Raw genomic sequence first — 16,290 nt, 5'->3', positions numbered from 1 at the left:
TCCCTCCCTCCCTTTTCAAACCGCCCCATTGTTGCCGTCTTGGAAAACCATCAGCTGACAGATTTACTGGTGTAAGCATTAGCTGAACTCAGGAGAGGGTACAGCCTCATAGAGTTACACTCGGAGACTGTTCACCTCCTCTTGGAAGCTTCATAATTTACTGTACGGGCATCTCTGTGAACGCAGCAGTAAATGTACTGTTACTGTTAAAGGAGATATGAATCGGACAGCTGCTCTGAGCAGATTCATTGCAGCACACTTACCCTAATGACTCTGTTTGATGATATATGACAAAGACAGATTGAATTCCTGTTTTAAGACATCCAGAAAACTTGATTTTCTCTCCTGCCCCAGTCATGGGTCAGGATGGGTCTGTGAAAATCATCTTATTCTGCATCTCTGTCTTAGTCTTTTAAGACATTATATTTTATACCATGGACAGGAATATCCTTCCGCCTTCATCTTGTGTAATTTCATGAGGGAAGAACTTTACCTTAGTTTGCGGCAAAGTCACATTTTGTGTATACAGTTAAAAGCAAAATTAATAGCTGTAAAAAAAAAAAAAAAAAAAAAAAAAAATATATATATATATATATATATATATATATATATATATATACATACACACACACACACACACACACACACACACACACACACACACACACACACACACACACACACACACACACACAGTACATATACATACATATTTATATACATATACATATATATATATATATATATATATATATATATATATATATATATATATATATATATATATATATATATATTCTCACAAATGTGTATATTAACAAAATGCAAAATGTCTTTGTTTGAGAAAGCCTACTACTTTGGACTCTCATCAAAAATATTTGCTTCCCACCATTAAGGTGATGCATTTTTAATTAAGAAAATTATATTTTTATTTAGCAAACATTCAATTAATTGTTTAAGGTAAATTCCTTTTATTAAACATAAAAAAAAAAATAATAAAAGCAGACAGTATACTCTTGTTACAAAAAGAGGCAGGAACCAGAAATGGAAGTTTGTTGTACTATGGCAGGTATGAACAGAACTAAGTGAAACTGAATACAGAGTGGAGATGGATGACCCAATGGAGTAGAGGGATTGGAGAATGTTGCAGAGTCAGGCACATATTTATATATACAGAATAAGGGATCGACGACAACCAGAAAAAAACGACACTGGGGAGAGAGACACAGACAGATCACAGACCAAGAGTGGTATATTAACTAAAAACTAGATTAAATACACTGACTGAAGAGAGGAGTTTTGTCTTTTGTAGTAACAAGGTCGGACACACAGTGAGGGTTCTATTGGGCTGAAGTGATGAACGAGAATGATGTGCAGGGCTGATTAATATTTAGGGGACAGTGATCAGGGTTATTGAATGATTTTTGAAAAATAATGAGACTGGAATGAAAGGTTGGTAAGAGCTTTGTCAATACATCTGGCCCCCTTAAAATTTAGGTTGTCCAATGACTTGTCTAATTAACTCTTAAATCTTGTCTAATTAATCTAGTTGAGCCTTTAAATGGCACTTTAAACTGAATACTAGTATCTTGCAAATATACCATATTGTAGTGTGGTCATGACAAAGAAATATATCTATTAAAACTTGTTTTTTGGTCAAATAAACTTCTGGATGTTGGAAACATCACCATCAATTGTAGATTACCTGTAACTGTCACGCTTTCCACTAAAGAGATGCACTGGATCATAGAAGCTAACAAAACACATATTTATTAACAAAGACACTTACTACATGCACTGGAACATGCAGTATATATACATGCAGGAGAGCCATTAAGGGTTGACACTTCAATACCAGATAAAGAATGAACTACAGGCATATAAATACACAGTATTCACATTGGATACACACGGGTGAGCAAAGGTGGAACTTAATAATAATCAAGAAGCGGCGAGAAAACTCATTGAACATGAAACATCAACAGAGACACAAGACTGTGACAGTAACTCCTTGATTACCACTGGATTAAATCATCTTCGAACTCTGTGTTCATTTATCAAAATCTAACTCTATAATATAAAAACCTATGTGCAATAATGGCTACTAGTTTTTTTTAGCTTTTTGTGAAAGTATACTTCAATATATGTAAAGTACTTTTACAAAACATTTAAAAAATAAATAACAAAAGGAAATATGCAAGCACTCAACAAAATATTAATCAGCACAGAATGATTTTTAAAAGATAATGAGAATTGAATAATAGTTGCTAAGATCTTTGCCATCACAGGAATAATTTTTATTTTATTTTAAACACATTCATTCATCAACATTCACCAAAACACAAATTGTCATGAAATTGTGTTGATTTGTTAAACAAAATAATAATCTAGACTAACAGTATAATATTTGCAGTTTCAGATATTTCAGTTTCAGTTTTTGTAATGTATCGCAGTACTAAACATATGTTCCCAGATTACCTTGGAAGAACAAAATGTTGGAAGATGAGAGAACTCAGAAACTCGTTATGAAAATGAAAATAAAGATAAAATTGCTTAAAACACCTTAAAATTTTAGAAAAGGTAGTTGAACTTTGCATAACAAATGACTGATCTTATGCTCCTGTGACCCACCCATAAGTAAATATGCATGTTATTTTTTTTATTACCTGACCGGTGCATTAACGGCAGCACTCACTGAGATAACAAATTATAATGTTAAATTATGTGCTTCTATTCCACAGTCACCCATGTAAGTAAAAAAAATGGTTATTTTAAACACCTTTTGTTCATTCATGCATTCTTATGAATACATTCCTAGAATTCATTTTACAGACAGTGAGAAATGTTGCGTTAAACCATCTAATTCCTGATCCAAGTGTCTTGTGTTCAGCTAAGACATAAATAAAATGCATTACGCAAAGGCTTGGGTCCCAGTATTGAGAGCTTTGATTAAAATTCATAGGAGTTTGATTTTCCAGTTCGGTCTTTGAGGGAATAATGGGAAATTAATGTTTAATCCTATTAAGATAAGGATGTGTTCTTGGACGCGTCTCTATCAGCATCTCCACAGCGACCATCCAGCATAAATTGAATTCCTTCTATGACTGCAGAAGTCTCTGGCTTCCCTCAAGTCATTACCAGCCCATGACCAGCTCAAAACATACAATATTGTTATGATAGGGTGCTTATCTGATTTCCAAATGGAAATCATGTGTAAACTAAATCACTCTGAATAACAGCTCTGATGGTATTAAAGGGATTTTGCCTGACAGCGATAAGCAAAAGCAGAAATATGTTTAGATGACACGTCCGCCCTCGGTGATATCATCCACATTACATCAAAACAGCTTCTATGATGCTGAAAGGGGAATTTATCATAGATCACGGTGGGATATGTTGACATGCGTTTTTGTAAGTCTTAAAGTATGTGACTGAACTGAGAGAAGATGTTTTGTCAATCTTTCGACCTCAGAAGTTGAAAGACACTCAAACTGTAGCAAAGCGCTTTAAATAAATCCCACACTTCTCTTTAAATCAATTCAGAGAAGTAGAATATGTTTTATACACTTGTTTTAGAGAATAATTACATCCTTCACCCAAAGAAGGGCACATTTTTCAAGGCAATTGCAGTTTTAGTAATGAAAATATTTATTCAGAAATTTGTTCACAATAGTATATGCAGTGTTGGGGAAAGATACTTTTGAAAGTAATGCATTACATTATGAAGTTACTGCTCAAAAAAGTAACTAGTTGCATTGTTTAGCTACTTTTTATGTTAAGTAATATGTTACATTTGAGTTACTTTTTATTACCTATAAAAAGACATATGACGTTTTGTCAATAAGATTTTGCAGCTCATTTTTTTTTTTTACCTAAAGAAGGTTAGATTTGTCTGACATTTGCCTATGGTGAAAAACAACAAATTAATATCCATACATGGTTTACTTAAATAAATGATATATCCGTTTTTGAAAAAATAGTGTAATTTGTTACAGATAAAATGTGAAGTTTTTCTCAAAGTATAATTTAATTTTAGTTCAAAAATTTGACTTTAATATTAAATTGATCCTAATTCATATTATGTGTTGTGGTTAAGAAAATGTCACCATACCTTGTGTTCTTCTTGTTCTGTTCTGTGTTACAGATTATCTTGACTTACCAGCTTTTTGTTTGCAGTCACAGGAGCACAGGTCATTTCAGCTAATTCATTCCACCTGTCTCTCATTCCCTTTTCCCCTATTTAAAGCATTTCATTTCCCTTTATGTTTATCAGTATGTTGTCAATTGTTTGTGAGTTAAGCATTCTGTTACTCACTATGTATTTGTGTCCAGGACTGCCAGTGAGTGATTATCCATAGCACTTCCTTTGCGTTCATTCGACAGGGTTACTTTGGTTCTCTGCTCTTGCTGAGACTCACTTCTTAATAAAGACTCCGTGTCTCTGCATTTGAGTTCACCTCTTATTTGCTCGTGACAGATGTAAAATTCCACCCACCATCTCAATAACTGAATCCAAGGACATAGTTGAAGAAATTCTACATGTATGCCTTTTTGGGCGCTTTCGGAAAAAGGTATTTTACTTCATTAATTTATCGACCAATTTCTCTTCTGACTTTCGGCATAATTTAATTTCACTCCAATTTTGATTATTCTAAATTTTGTCTTTTTTTTTTTTAGCTGATCATATTAGTTGTTGTGGTGTAATTTAGATTTTGATATCTTCTTGGGTCAGATATTCTTAATTGTATGTTCATTAGGGACCAGACACCACTCAGAGTTTCATGTCCCAGGTTTTGGCACCATCTGTAGAAATGGACTACGGAAACTACAGTGGTTTAAGCTGTAGTTTTGCTAAATGATTAAAATATATCAGATAGTAAAAAACTAATCATTCTTAGTCAAACCCAACTTCTGCAATCTTATACTAAAAACGTTAATAAGAGCAGTATTAATAGCTTAAAATGTGGGAGAGCGTTGCTAGTATGTGATTATAATGCATTGCAATATGAAGCAATTAAGTGTTGATGTTAAATCAAAAGAAATACACAAATACTTGAAAATGAGATGACTTATTGACAGTAGTTCTTTATGGTTGCAACTGAATTAGTTACAAATAACTGTAAAAAAATTATAAAATATGAAATGATAATAACTGTGCCCAGTCTAAATGTAAAAACAAAGTTACCTGAAAGAGAAAGATTGGGGAGGGAGAGACAAAGGGTAAGTAGGCCTCAAAGAAAGCCTAATAGCAGTAGAGTCAGAGAAGAGACTCCAGAGCAGGAGAGAAGCAGAGCAGGAAAGTGCAAGGCAGGAAATTTGCCAAAGCACAGTTTAACATCTATTCTGTATCTTTCCTGATCAAGTGACCAAAGCCCAAATACTTGGACATTCAAACTGACCAATCAACATGTGATCTTATAAGTATCTGCCTTTGGAGTCAGTATGGACCTTCTTTGGTGAAAAACATGTTTTGACAAATGCATGTTATTTAGTCTCTTACACATAAAAATAAAATACATTCACACAAAATAAAGATTTTCTTTATATACACCAAAAAATTAGATGCCATGGATTGACTTTTTTTAAAGTTAGGTGGTTTTAAACAATTTATTTGGGCTGAGTTTAAACAAACAAATTTAATTGGACAGTACTACATTTATTTAGTTTAAATTTAGCCTATATAATTTTTTTTGCAACAATTTTGCCACTTTTTATTTTTGATAATATTTAGATTTTATTGTGGAGTTATGCTTTTTAACACCCTTTTTGCTTTCAGGCAAATTAAATAAAACAGGTTAAAACCAGAAACCATATTTTTTCTATCTAATATAAAAAGTACTTTGAATGAAAAATACAGTACTAAACAATAGACATAGACAATGTATGAAATATTGTGACATTGTGCTTTGATACAAATCTTTCTTGAGTATTACTTTTTAAACAAATAATAAAATGTAGGCAGTATGGTGGCTCAGTGATTAGCACAGTTGCCTCACAGCAAGAAGTTCTCTGGTTTAAATCTCGACTGAGTCAGTTGGCATTTCTGTGTGTTTGCATGTTGTCCCCGTGTTCGTGTGGTTTTTCAGTCCACAGACATGCAGTATAAGTAAATTGAATAAACTAAATTGGTGTAGTGTATGTAGTTTATGATTATGAGTGTGTTTGGGTGTTTTCCATTACTGGGTTGCAGCTAGAGGGGCATCCACTCCGTAAAAGATATGCTGGATAAGTTGGTGACTTATTCCACTGTAACGACCCCTGATAAATAAAGGGACTAAGCTGAAGAAAAAAAGGATAGCAAAAAGGAAGCAAAAAAAAAAAGGATAAATTGTAGTAATTTACCCAACACTGTTTATTCAGTTTATAACTTTACATGGGTTAGCTTTGTGGATTTTGCTCACAAGTTTGTACAGTATATGTGACATTTACTGGTTTGATTTGTACAGTAAGTGGCTTTATTGCTCAATGTTGTGGCCAATTAGTCACATGCAAGGTCGGACGCAAGTAATAAGTGAGGTAAGTGGCTGCCTAGGGTTTCTAGGGAATCAAGAGTCCCTAATCTGACATTGGAAAAACGGATTTGGCCAAAACTCCAGTATGTGTGTGATTTGCTTCTATAGGGAGCATTAACAATTACAATTTAAGCAATGTTACCAGTCACAGGTGATTTCCTGAGTTCAATAACCAATCAGGAGTGTTTAAATCTGCTGACTGCTCAAAACGCAGTTTAAAGGGACAGACTGTTCACCCAAAACTGATAATTACCCCATCATTTACAGTTCCTTATGTGGTTTTAAACAGAGTTATTTTCTTTTGTTGAACATAAAGAAAGATATGTTGAAAGATGCTGTTTGGAAGTTTATGACCCATCGACTTCCATAATAGGAAAAAAAATATTATGAAAGTACATCTTTTGTTTTAAAAAGAAAAAAAAGAAGAAGAAACAAACAGTTTTTAATGAAGTGAGGGTACGCAAACGATGGCAGAATTTTCATTACTGGGTGATTTATTTTTTTTAACACTGAACTAGTTTGTTCAAGGCTGAATTCTATGCACATGAAAATCCTTTAATCATAACCAACCATGTTTATTGATTACCAGCAAATCTCAAAAAGATTGTGAAATGTTACTGATGAGTTAGTTTATTTATTTATTAATTTTTTTTGCAAAAACCCTATGCAACTATGAAAACTATGAGAAAGAGACAATAAAACAATTGAAAGAAAGAGAAAATAAAGGTTATTACTTTAAAGTAAAAGTGTTATAAAAAAGATAAACATTTCAACTCTCGTGCATTTCTGCACATGTGTTGTGACTGCTGTATGCAACCAATGAGCAGAAAATCATCATCATCATCCCATAGAGGCTTTTATCTCTTCTCACACCACTTCCCGCTCACATTGTTCAACCTTCAGCCTAATTCATCAACTCATGGTTTAGATCCCTAGTCTCTGTCTGGAAACTTCTATTGCAGTACGGTCCATAAAACTCAACAACAGCTATTACCGTTTCACAAAAGCATGGCAGGAGATCCCAGCCTGTAATTAAATAGTGAACTGGGAAATTTATTAGCCCCTTTAGACACCGTAACTTACATTCATAATGAGGCATGCCCCAAAACCTTCTTAAAGGGACTCTCTGGAATGATGAGAATGATATAATGAATGATAATAATGTGCTGTTACTGCAGAATAATAGTGTGATTAATTGCAGTGGATAAAGGTTTTCATAAACATAGATAGGTCTGCCTGTTTGTATATAAATAATTGCACATGCCACTTTTTTAGGTACACCTTACTAGTACCGAGTTGGACCCACTTTTGCCTTCAGTACTGCTTTAATCCTTCATGGCATAGATTTAACAAGGTACTGGAAATATTCCTTAGAGATTTTGGTCTATATTGACATGATAGCATCACACAGTTCCTGCATATTTGTTGGCTGCACATCCATGATGTGAATCTCCTGTTCTACCCCATACCAAAGGTGATCTATTGAATTGAGATCTGGTGACTGTGGAGGCCATTTGAGTACAGTGAACTCACTGTCATGTTCAAGAAGCCAGTCTGAAATGATTCGCGCTTTATGACATAGCATGTTGTTCTGCTGGAAGTAGTCATCAGAAAATGGGTACACTGTGGTCATAAAGGGATTGACATGGTCATCAACAAAACAACTGTGGCATGCTCAGTTGGTACTAATAGGCCCAAAGTATGCCAAGAAAACATAACTAACACCATTACACCACCACCACCAGCCTGAACCGTTGATACAAGGCAGGACGGATCCATGCTTTCATATTTTTGATGGCAAATTCTGACCCTTCCATCCGAATGTTGCAGCAGAAATTGAGACTCTTCAGACTAAGCAACATTTTTCTAATCTTCTATTTTCAATTTTGGTGAGCTTTTGCAAATTGTAGTCTTAGTTTCCTGTTCCTAGTTGGCATCCGGTGTGGTCTTCAGCTGCTGTAGCCCATCTGCCTCAAGGTTGGACGTGTTGTGCATTTAGAGATGCTCTTCTGCATACCTCAGTTCTAACGAAATTGTCTTTCTATCAGCTCGAACCAGTCTGGCCATTCTCCTCTGACCTCTGTCATTAACAAGGCATTTGCGTCCACAGAACTGCCACTCACTGGATATTTTCATTATTTTGGATCATTCCCTGTAAACCCTAGATATGGTTGTGCTTAAAAATCCAAGTATATCAGCAGTTTTTGAAATACTCAGACCAGCACACCTGGCACCAACAAGCATGCAATGTTCAAAGTGACTTAAATTACCTTTCTTCCACATTCTGATGCTTGGTTTGAACTGCAGCAGTTTGTCTTTACCATGTCTATATGCCTTTATGCATTGAGTTGCTGCCATGTGATTGGCTGATAAGAAATTTGCGTTAACGAGCAGATGAACAAGTGTTCCTAAAAAAGTGGCTTGTGAGTGTATGTACATATTGCATGTATAAATAAATAAATAAAAAAAATGGTGGTGTGTCTTAATTACATAACGGACAGGTAGCAAGTGTGTTTAAAAAGAAAACCCACTGGCTAGTTTTCCTCTGTAGTGTAAATGAAGTGCCTTTATTTGCATGTTACACAACTGCTGCAGAAGATTATAAAGGCTGCATAATAAACCCTGTTAAAGGTTGTCTTACACATCCAAAGATGCAAAGATATGATCCAGAAAAAGCTTGTTCAGAGTTTTTGGATTTATCATTTAAAAAGAAATATAATAATAATGATTAAAAAAATATACAGTTGAAGTCAGAAGTTTTAGTCCCGATTTCTGTTTAATGGAGAGAAGATTTTTGCAACACATTTCTAAACATATTAGTATTAATAACTTATCTCTAATGACTCTAATGACAACTTTGGTAAAGTACCCGATTGCAGCGGCTGCCCAAAACCCACTACATCCTATCCTGATTCTCAACAGTGTTATTCAGATCAGAGACCTCACCCCTTCCCCCGGTCTCCCGAATTTTTAGAGACATGTTGGCAGGTATACTGGTAAGTGATATTCTAAGTTGATCTCTCTCTTTTGTACGTTGTAGTGCTGTATTTATATCGATTTGTTCGCATATCAGGAATGTGTGTTGTGTTGGCAGAAAGAAAGATGCAAAGTCCACATGTGTTTAGCATTTTTCCTTATCGCAAACACAACAGCAGTCTGGTAGTGATTGCATTGCTTTTTTCGGGGTTAAATATTGCAATATCCTGATTGCAACAGAGAAACACTGTAGACTTTAACACTGTATGAAGATATCTCTGTAGATGGAGGCATTTCATGTCAAGTTCAACCTTATAATCTTAAGGTGTCAGCAAGATCTGCTGTTTTGTCATCACTTTAGACATTAAGCTAGAGAGTCACTCAAACACTAGCTCTAAAGTGACGTTAGTGAATTAGTAACGGCTTCTGCAGTTTTGATGTCTGCAAGCCGCAGATGTGAATGAAAAGTTCCTATTAAAATAGTGTTTTTACACTCTTTGGTTTGATTTTCTTATTTATATACACGATTGTGCCGTCGAACTGTTGTATAAATTCAATATCATACCCATAGCAGTGCGATATGGCTGTATGTCAGCACTGGTGGGATGCTACTCGTACCAACATATGCCTCCTACCAGTTCTGATATAAAGCCATATCGCACTGCTACTCGTGTGATATTGCTCATATATAATTTTCTCATAATTTTCTTTTCTTCTGAAGAAAGTGTTATTTGTTTTATTTCTGCTAGAATGAAAGCAGTTTTTAAGTTTTTAAAACTCATTTTAAGGTCAAAATTAAGCTATATTTTTTCGATAGTCTACAGAACAAACCATCGTTATACAATAACTTGCCTTAGTACCCTGACCTGCCTAGTTAACCTAATTAACCTAGTTAAACCTAAAGCTGTATAGAAGTGTCTTGAAAAATGTCTAGTAAAATATTATTTACTGTCATCACGGCAAAGATAAAATAAATCAGTTATTAGAAATGAGTTATTAAAGCTATCATATGTATGTGTTGAAAAAATCTGCAGGAGATAATAATTTAAGGGGGATAATAATTCTGACATCAACTGTATATATATATATATATATATATATATATATATATATATATATATATATATATATATATATATATACATATATATATATATATATATATTGTTATTATTAGTTTCCACATACATGACAAATAATACTTAAACTGCGTAAAAAACTGGACTTGTGAAGGGTGATCTGGTGGTAAATGTCTAAATGTAACATAATCTTTTTTATTCAATAACAAACAAAGAAATAGTCTAAATATTTTCTTAGGTTACTGATAATATGTCACAGTAGCTTTCAAAATAGCTTATCCTGTATTGAAACAGAACATTCCTTGATAATTTTCACACACTACACAGGCTTTACTCCTATTTCAACACTTCCTATGCCTTACACTGAAGGTCAGACTTCTTGAACAATCTCACCTGTCACACTTTGTCACCAGCTTAATCTGAGCACATCAAGGGAAGGAACTAACTTCACTCTATGGAATACATTTACAACTAGAACAACTCTAAATGCCACTGAGGCCAAAATTCACCTCGGCTTGGCGTGACTTATTGAAACATAGTCCAGCGTGAAATACCACCCACCATGCATTTCCCCCTCTGAGCGGTACGCGTTCTTACGTTCATAGCTACTGTAATTTCAGGCCACCAATGGCCTATGACTGCTCTCTTGACTAAAACAAAATGAAGAAGAAGGCATAATCATGGACATTTACAAACGTCCTATCATGTCTCATTCGGTACAGTACCTTCGATTAGTGTTTACTTTTCTCACCCCGTAGCTTTTCCACTTGACATTACATGCTTATGTAGTATGTTGTTCATCATTTAAAAAAAGTAATTACAAAAATCTATGCTTATTGTAAAGATATTTAAACCATAAAATTAATCAAAACCCCTGGCAAATTCTGATTTAAAGTTTTTGTTAAAATCTAAAAGCGAATAATTACTTTTTATCCAAGTGGTGCCTCTTGTACATCATCTTAATATCTTTTAGGAGATGTCTCAGTTGTTTTGGGTCAAAAAGAAGAAAAAAAGCTTGTTTGAATAAAAGTAACTTTAAGTCACAATTTGCCAGAAGTATGAATAATTTCAGGTATATATAAAACTTGATTAACATATTGACGAACAGATACTTTAAATTGCCTGATTAATATTACCTGATACATTGTTTATATTATTGAATTTTGACTCTGCTAATCGGTGTTTTTAAATGTTTTTATGAATTCAATCGAACAATGTCCGAGAGCTTAATGTGCTGCAATTTAAGAAAACACGTGCAATAACAAAAAACGCCAGAAAGTTAAGAAAAGATCTTCATCAGTTCAATGACAAATGTGCTGCAATCCATAACAACTCAAATACATTTTTCAAAAAACATGCAACATTTTCACACAACGCAAATAATTAAAAAAACATGTTGCATTTTTTCACAATGCAAACAATTAATAAAAACATGCTGCATTTTTACACAATGCAAACAACTAATAAAATGTGCTGCATTTTCACACAAAACAAATAATTAATAAAATATGCTGCATTTTAACACAATGCAAACATCTAATTCAACACGCTGCATTTTATCACAAAGCAAACATTTTTGGAGAATGCGCTGAGGTTTCTCACAACACAAGGGAAATGTTTCAAGGGGTCCCAAAAACGTGACGGACTTGGCTATTTAGATTATGGTTATTAAAAAAAATAAAAAACTGCAATCAGGATATTAAAATTAACAAAAAAAAAACTATACTTTTCACCTACAACTTCACTGAGCAGTAGTCACAGCACAGTAGTGTCCATTTTATTTTTGGGTACCCTAGAAACCTTTTCCTTAATTATATTCATATAAATAATGGCAAAGTGTATTTTAGTTTACCCTAAATGCTTGTCAGCATTATTCAATGCAAATAATCACATTCTCAAAGACAATTAGAGAGATCATTTACAAATGTACATATATTTTTTTTACATTATTTACAGCAAAATGCATTTAGCTTAATTTAAGCTATATTTCTTTTAACAAATTTATGTTTTGTCATGACTGTGTATGTCCACTAGATTGGCCATTCACAGCTGTTCCTGTTTCCTGTTGATTTCCTGGACTATTTACACAACCATTTACCCTCTGTTTATCACTGCGTCACTTGTCTTTCTTGTCTGCTATATCTAGTAAGTCTTGTATATCGAGTTTGTGATTCCTGAACCCTGCTCCTGATCCTGATTTATGTTGTAGTTTCTTGTTTTGTTGATTATTTGTTACTCTGCACTTTAAACACCTTGTTTTCTGTTTGCTGCACAATCGTAATAAACTGCACTTGGATCCAACACCTTTTTGTTCCCGTTTCAATCCCGTAACATGACAGAAACGTCACAAAACAAGGTAACCGCTCAGTTGAGCGTTATGTTGAGGAGTTTTTGGAGCTAGCCCCACAGCGACATACTGCTGATGATGTTTTTTCGGGGAGGACTTTTGGAACCAGTCCGTTCACGTATGCCACCTTATGAGGAGGACTGGAACCTTTATCGATTCATTGAGGCGGCTCTGTTAATCTCTGGCTCCCCTCTCTCTTTTGCCCTGAAGGAGGAGAACCCTCAGGAGGGAGGCCTGAGTGGTGGGCAACAGAGAGGTCTGTTCTTGGGGCCTGTAGATTTGTCTACGGGTAGTAGGAGAGAGGCTGGGTTGGAGTTGCAGACTTATCTACGTTGGGCTGTCCGAAGACCACCTTTCTCTGAGCCTCTGGAGAGTCTCCTGGAACTGTGTGAGACCCCAGTCTCTTCTCTAGCCCCACAATGCCCGCCAGTGTCGATTCCAGCTCCGGAGCAAGCTCCCTGTCCTGATGACAATGCTCTCCCTCCTTCTCAAACCACCAGACGAAGGAGGCGCAGGAAGAGGACTGCCCATGCCCCAGAAAGTCCACCAGTGTCAGCTCCAGCCCCAGAGCACCCGCCAGTGTCGGCTCCAGCCCCAGAGCACCCGCCAGTGTCGGCTCCAGCCCCAGAGCGCAGTACAGTGCCGGTTCCAGTCTGGCTCCTTGCCTTACCGGCGCCACCCAGTCTCCTTACCCTGCCGGCACCACACAGGCTCCTCGCCCTGCTGGTGCCACCCAGGCTCCTCGCCCTGCCGGCGCCACCCATTATCCTTGCCCTGCCGGCGCCACCCAGGCTCCTGGCCTTACCAATGCCATCCAGACGTCTTGCCCTGCCGGTCCCAGCCTGGCTCCTTGCTCTGCCGACTCCAGTCCCACAGCCTTCAGTCCCGCCGGCTCCAGTCCCGCCGCCTTCAGTCCCGCCGCCTCCAGTCCAGCCGCCTCCAGTCCAGCCAGAGATTACTTTAATGCTTAAAAAAAAAATCATCCCCAGTTTAAATGGTAGAATCTCCTAAACGAATAGGGCATAGGGGGATAACTGGGAATAGAACACAGCCAGGAACTTTTTTTAAAGAGTCCATATTACGGGTTTTTGAAAATTCCCCTCCATGTAGTTTGTAACACAGCTCTAAGTGAAGTGAAGTATCCAGCTAAGGCTTAAATCTGTAAGAATACAGTGTTTAAAATGGTTGATTCATCTATAAAAGAGTCGACTCATAGTGCTTCAAACGAGTCGCCTTGATACCGAGTCATTAGGTGTTTCGCCATGACGTACGAACGAAACCAAGTTATTCACGTGCATGGCCAAACCCGGGAGATTTCAAACCTGAGGCCCCGCCCTTTGACGCAGAAACCCAGATACACACACACACACCCACAAACACACGCACACAAACATGCCGGTTGATTGAAGTCACACTGCAGATGGATATTATCGATTCTCTACCCAAAGATGAAACCTCAGCATTATAACCAAGCAGTTGGAAACTACTGGAAACTTCATGCTACAAAGAATACTTCATCTGTGTTTGTTAAAGGAAGGATCAGTAAAGAGTAAGTTAACTTACTGATGGACGTCAGGATGGGTTTCTTCCTCCATTTCTCAAGTGTAAATACGTGCGATTAAAGTTGTTGCCTCGTTTACTCTAGCTTGCAAATGTATTTAGTTGTGATTTGTTACTTGTAACCGAGTGTACTGTATCAGGTTAACTGACTATATTCTCTTATTGGTGCAAAGTCACGTTAAAAACGCGACGCGTGCTGCTTTGTTTACGGAGCTCAGTGGTAGAGGTCTGCATAAATCCGAATAAATCGCGGGAAGGGTCGGTAACGGGTTTAATTTGGGACGGGAGCGGGCTGTCTTGCAATATCGCGGATATTGCTATGCGAATGAGAGAGAAGGAGAGCTTTGCCTGTGTGTCTGCTTGGTGCTTGTGTGTGTGTGTTAGTGCGCACTCGCGCTTATGAGAGAGAGAGAGCTTTGTCTGTGTGTGTGTGTGTGTGTGTTTATACAGACAGCTTGGCTGTCTGGACTGTATAGCTGGGTGATTTTTGGTTTTGTTCTCCCCCGCTCTTCAGCGGGATCAGGCGCGGTGGGCAGAAAATGGGGCGGGTCGGGCACCGGGACAACAAATTCTTAATATAAGCGGGAGCGGTCGGGTTTAGGCTAAAACCTGGCGGGTGCGAGCGGAAGCGGGAGCGTTGTCGTCCGGAGGTGTGTGTGTGTTTTTGTGTGTGTGTGGCAGCTAAAATCCACGCCTACACTATCGAGCGTGTATGAACTGTGATTACTTTTTATATTGCTGATTAGCTATTGGGCATTTCATTCTCTGACTGAAGGCAGTCGACCAATCGCGATAGACTGTCATCGGTCCAATCAGCGCAGATTAGCTTCGCGCTAAGGAGGGGTTTGGGAACAAATGAATCACTGGACGATTCATACAGGAGTCGCTGGGATAATTAGGTAAAAATAAATGCAGATTATGAGACCATGAAAGTGTTTTTTGACCTTGCATGCATATTAGACTGTTGTTGGAGACCTTTACAACCAAGATATGACCCTATTTCATGTATAATATGGGCTCTTTAACTACTACTCCAGAGGTGGAGTTGCAAGCATAAGTTTGTGACGCAGTTTGCGACAGTTTGTTGGAAAAATGGATTTGGGAAATACTGTACCAAATCAACTAACTATTGTAACAACACAACTTGCGATCTTAGTTGGCTAAGATCACCCCTGAATGATCATGGAAAATCACCCCTGAATGATCATACTTATGTTTTAACACCTCATAGGCCCACATGGAATCTTCGCCTGCAGATTTTTAGCCCATCATTAAGTCTATGTATTTACTTGTGTAAATTTATATTTATTTTTTAAGTTTCAGTAATATTTTGTAATATAATAATAATTGTTATATTAAAATGTTACTATGAATTATTTACAATACAGTTTGTAAAATAATATTTTCTGTCTTTTAGTAAATATATTAATTGAGAGATTTGCTTTGGTTACCTAATAATTGATTTGCATTGTAAATTACATTACATTACATTACATTACATTACATTAAATAAAAGTAAAAAAAAAGGTATTTTTATTTCATATATTATGTTTTAGTTATGATACTCTTAAAATAATTCTTCTTAAATTGAAAGATTTTAAACAATTCTCAGCAGAAATAGCAAAAAAAAAAGAAAGAAAAAAAAAAAGTGTCCGCAGATTTTGTCTGGGACCACTCATGACTAAATGAAAAGGTATCTCTGGGAACTAAGGTATTTCTGTTTTTCTGTTAAGCACCATTCTGCTCATCGACAGTTAAAGTCAATTTGGTATGAATGCCAAAAAAAATCTCAGAATTCACTGAGGAAATGCTCAAG

This window comes from Danio rerio, chromosome 9, assembly GCF_052040795.2.
Source record: "Danio rerio strain M-AB ecotype USA chromosome 9, GRCz13ab, whole genome shotgun sequence".
NCBI lineage: Eukaryota > Metazoa > Chordata > Actinopteri > Cypriniformes > Danionidae > Danio > Danio rerio.
Note: the sequence above shows the minus strand (reverse complement) of the source record.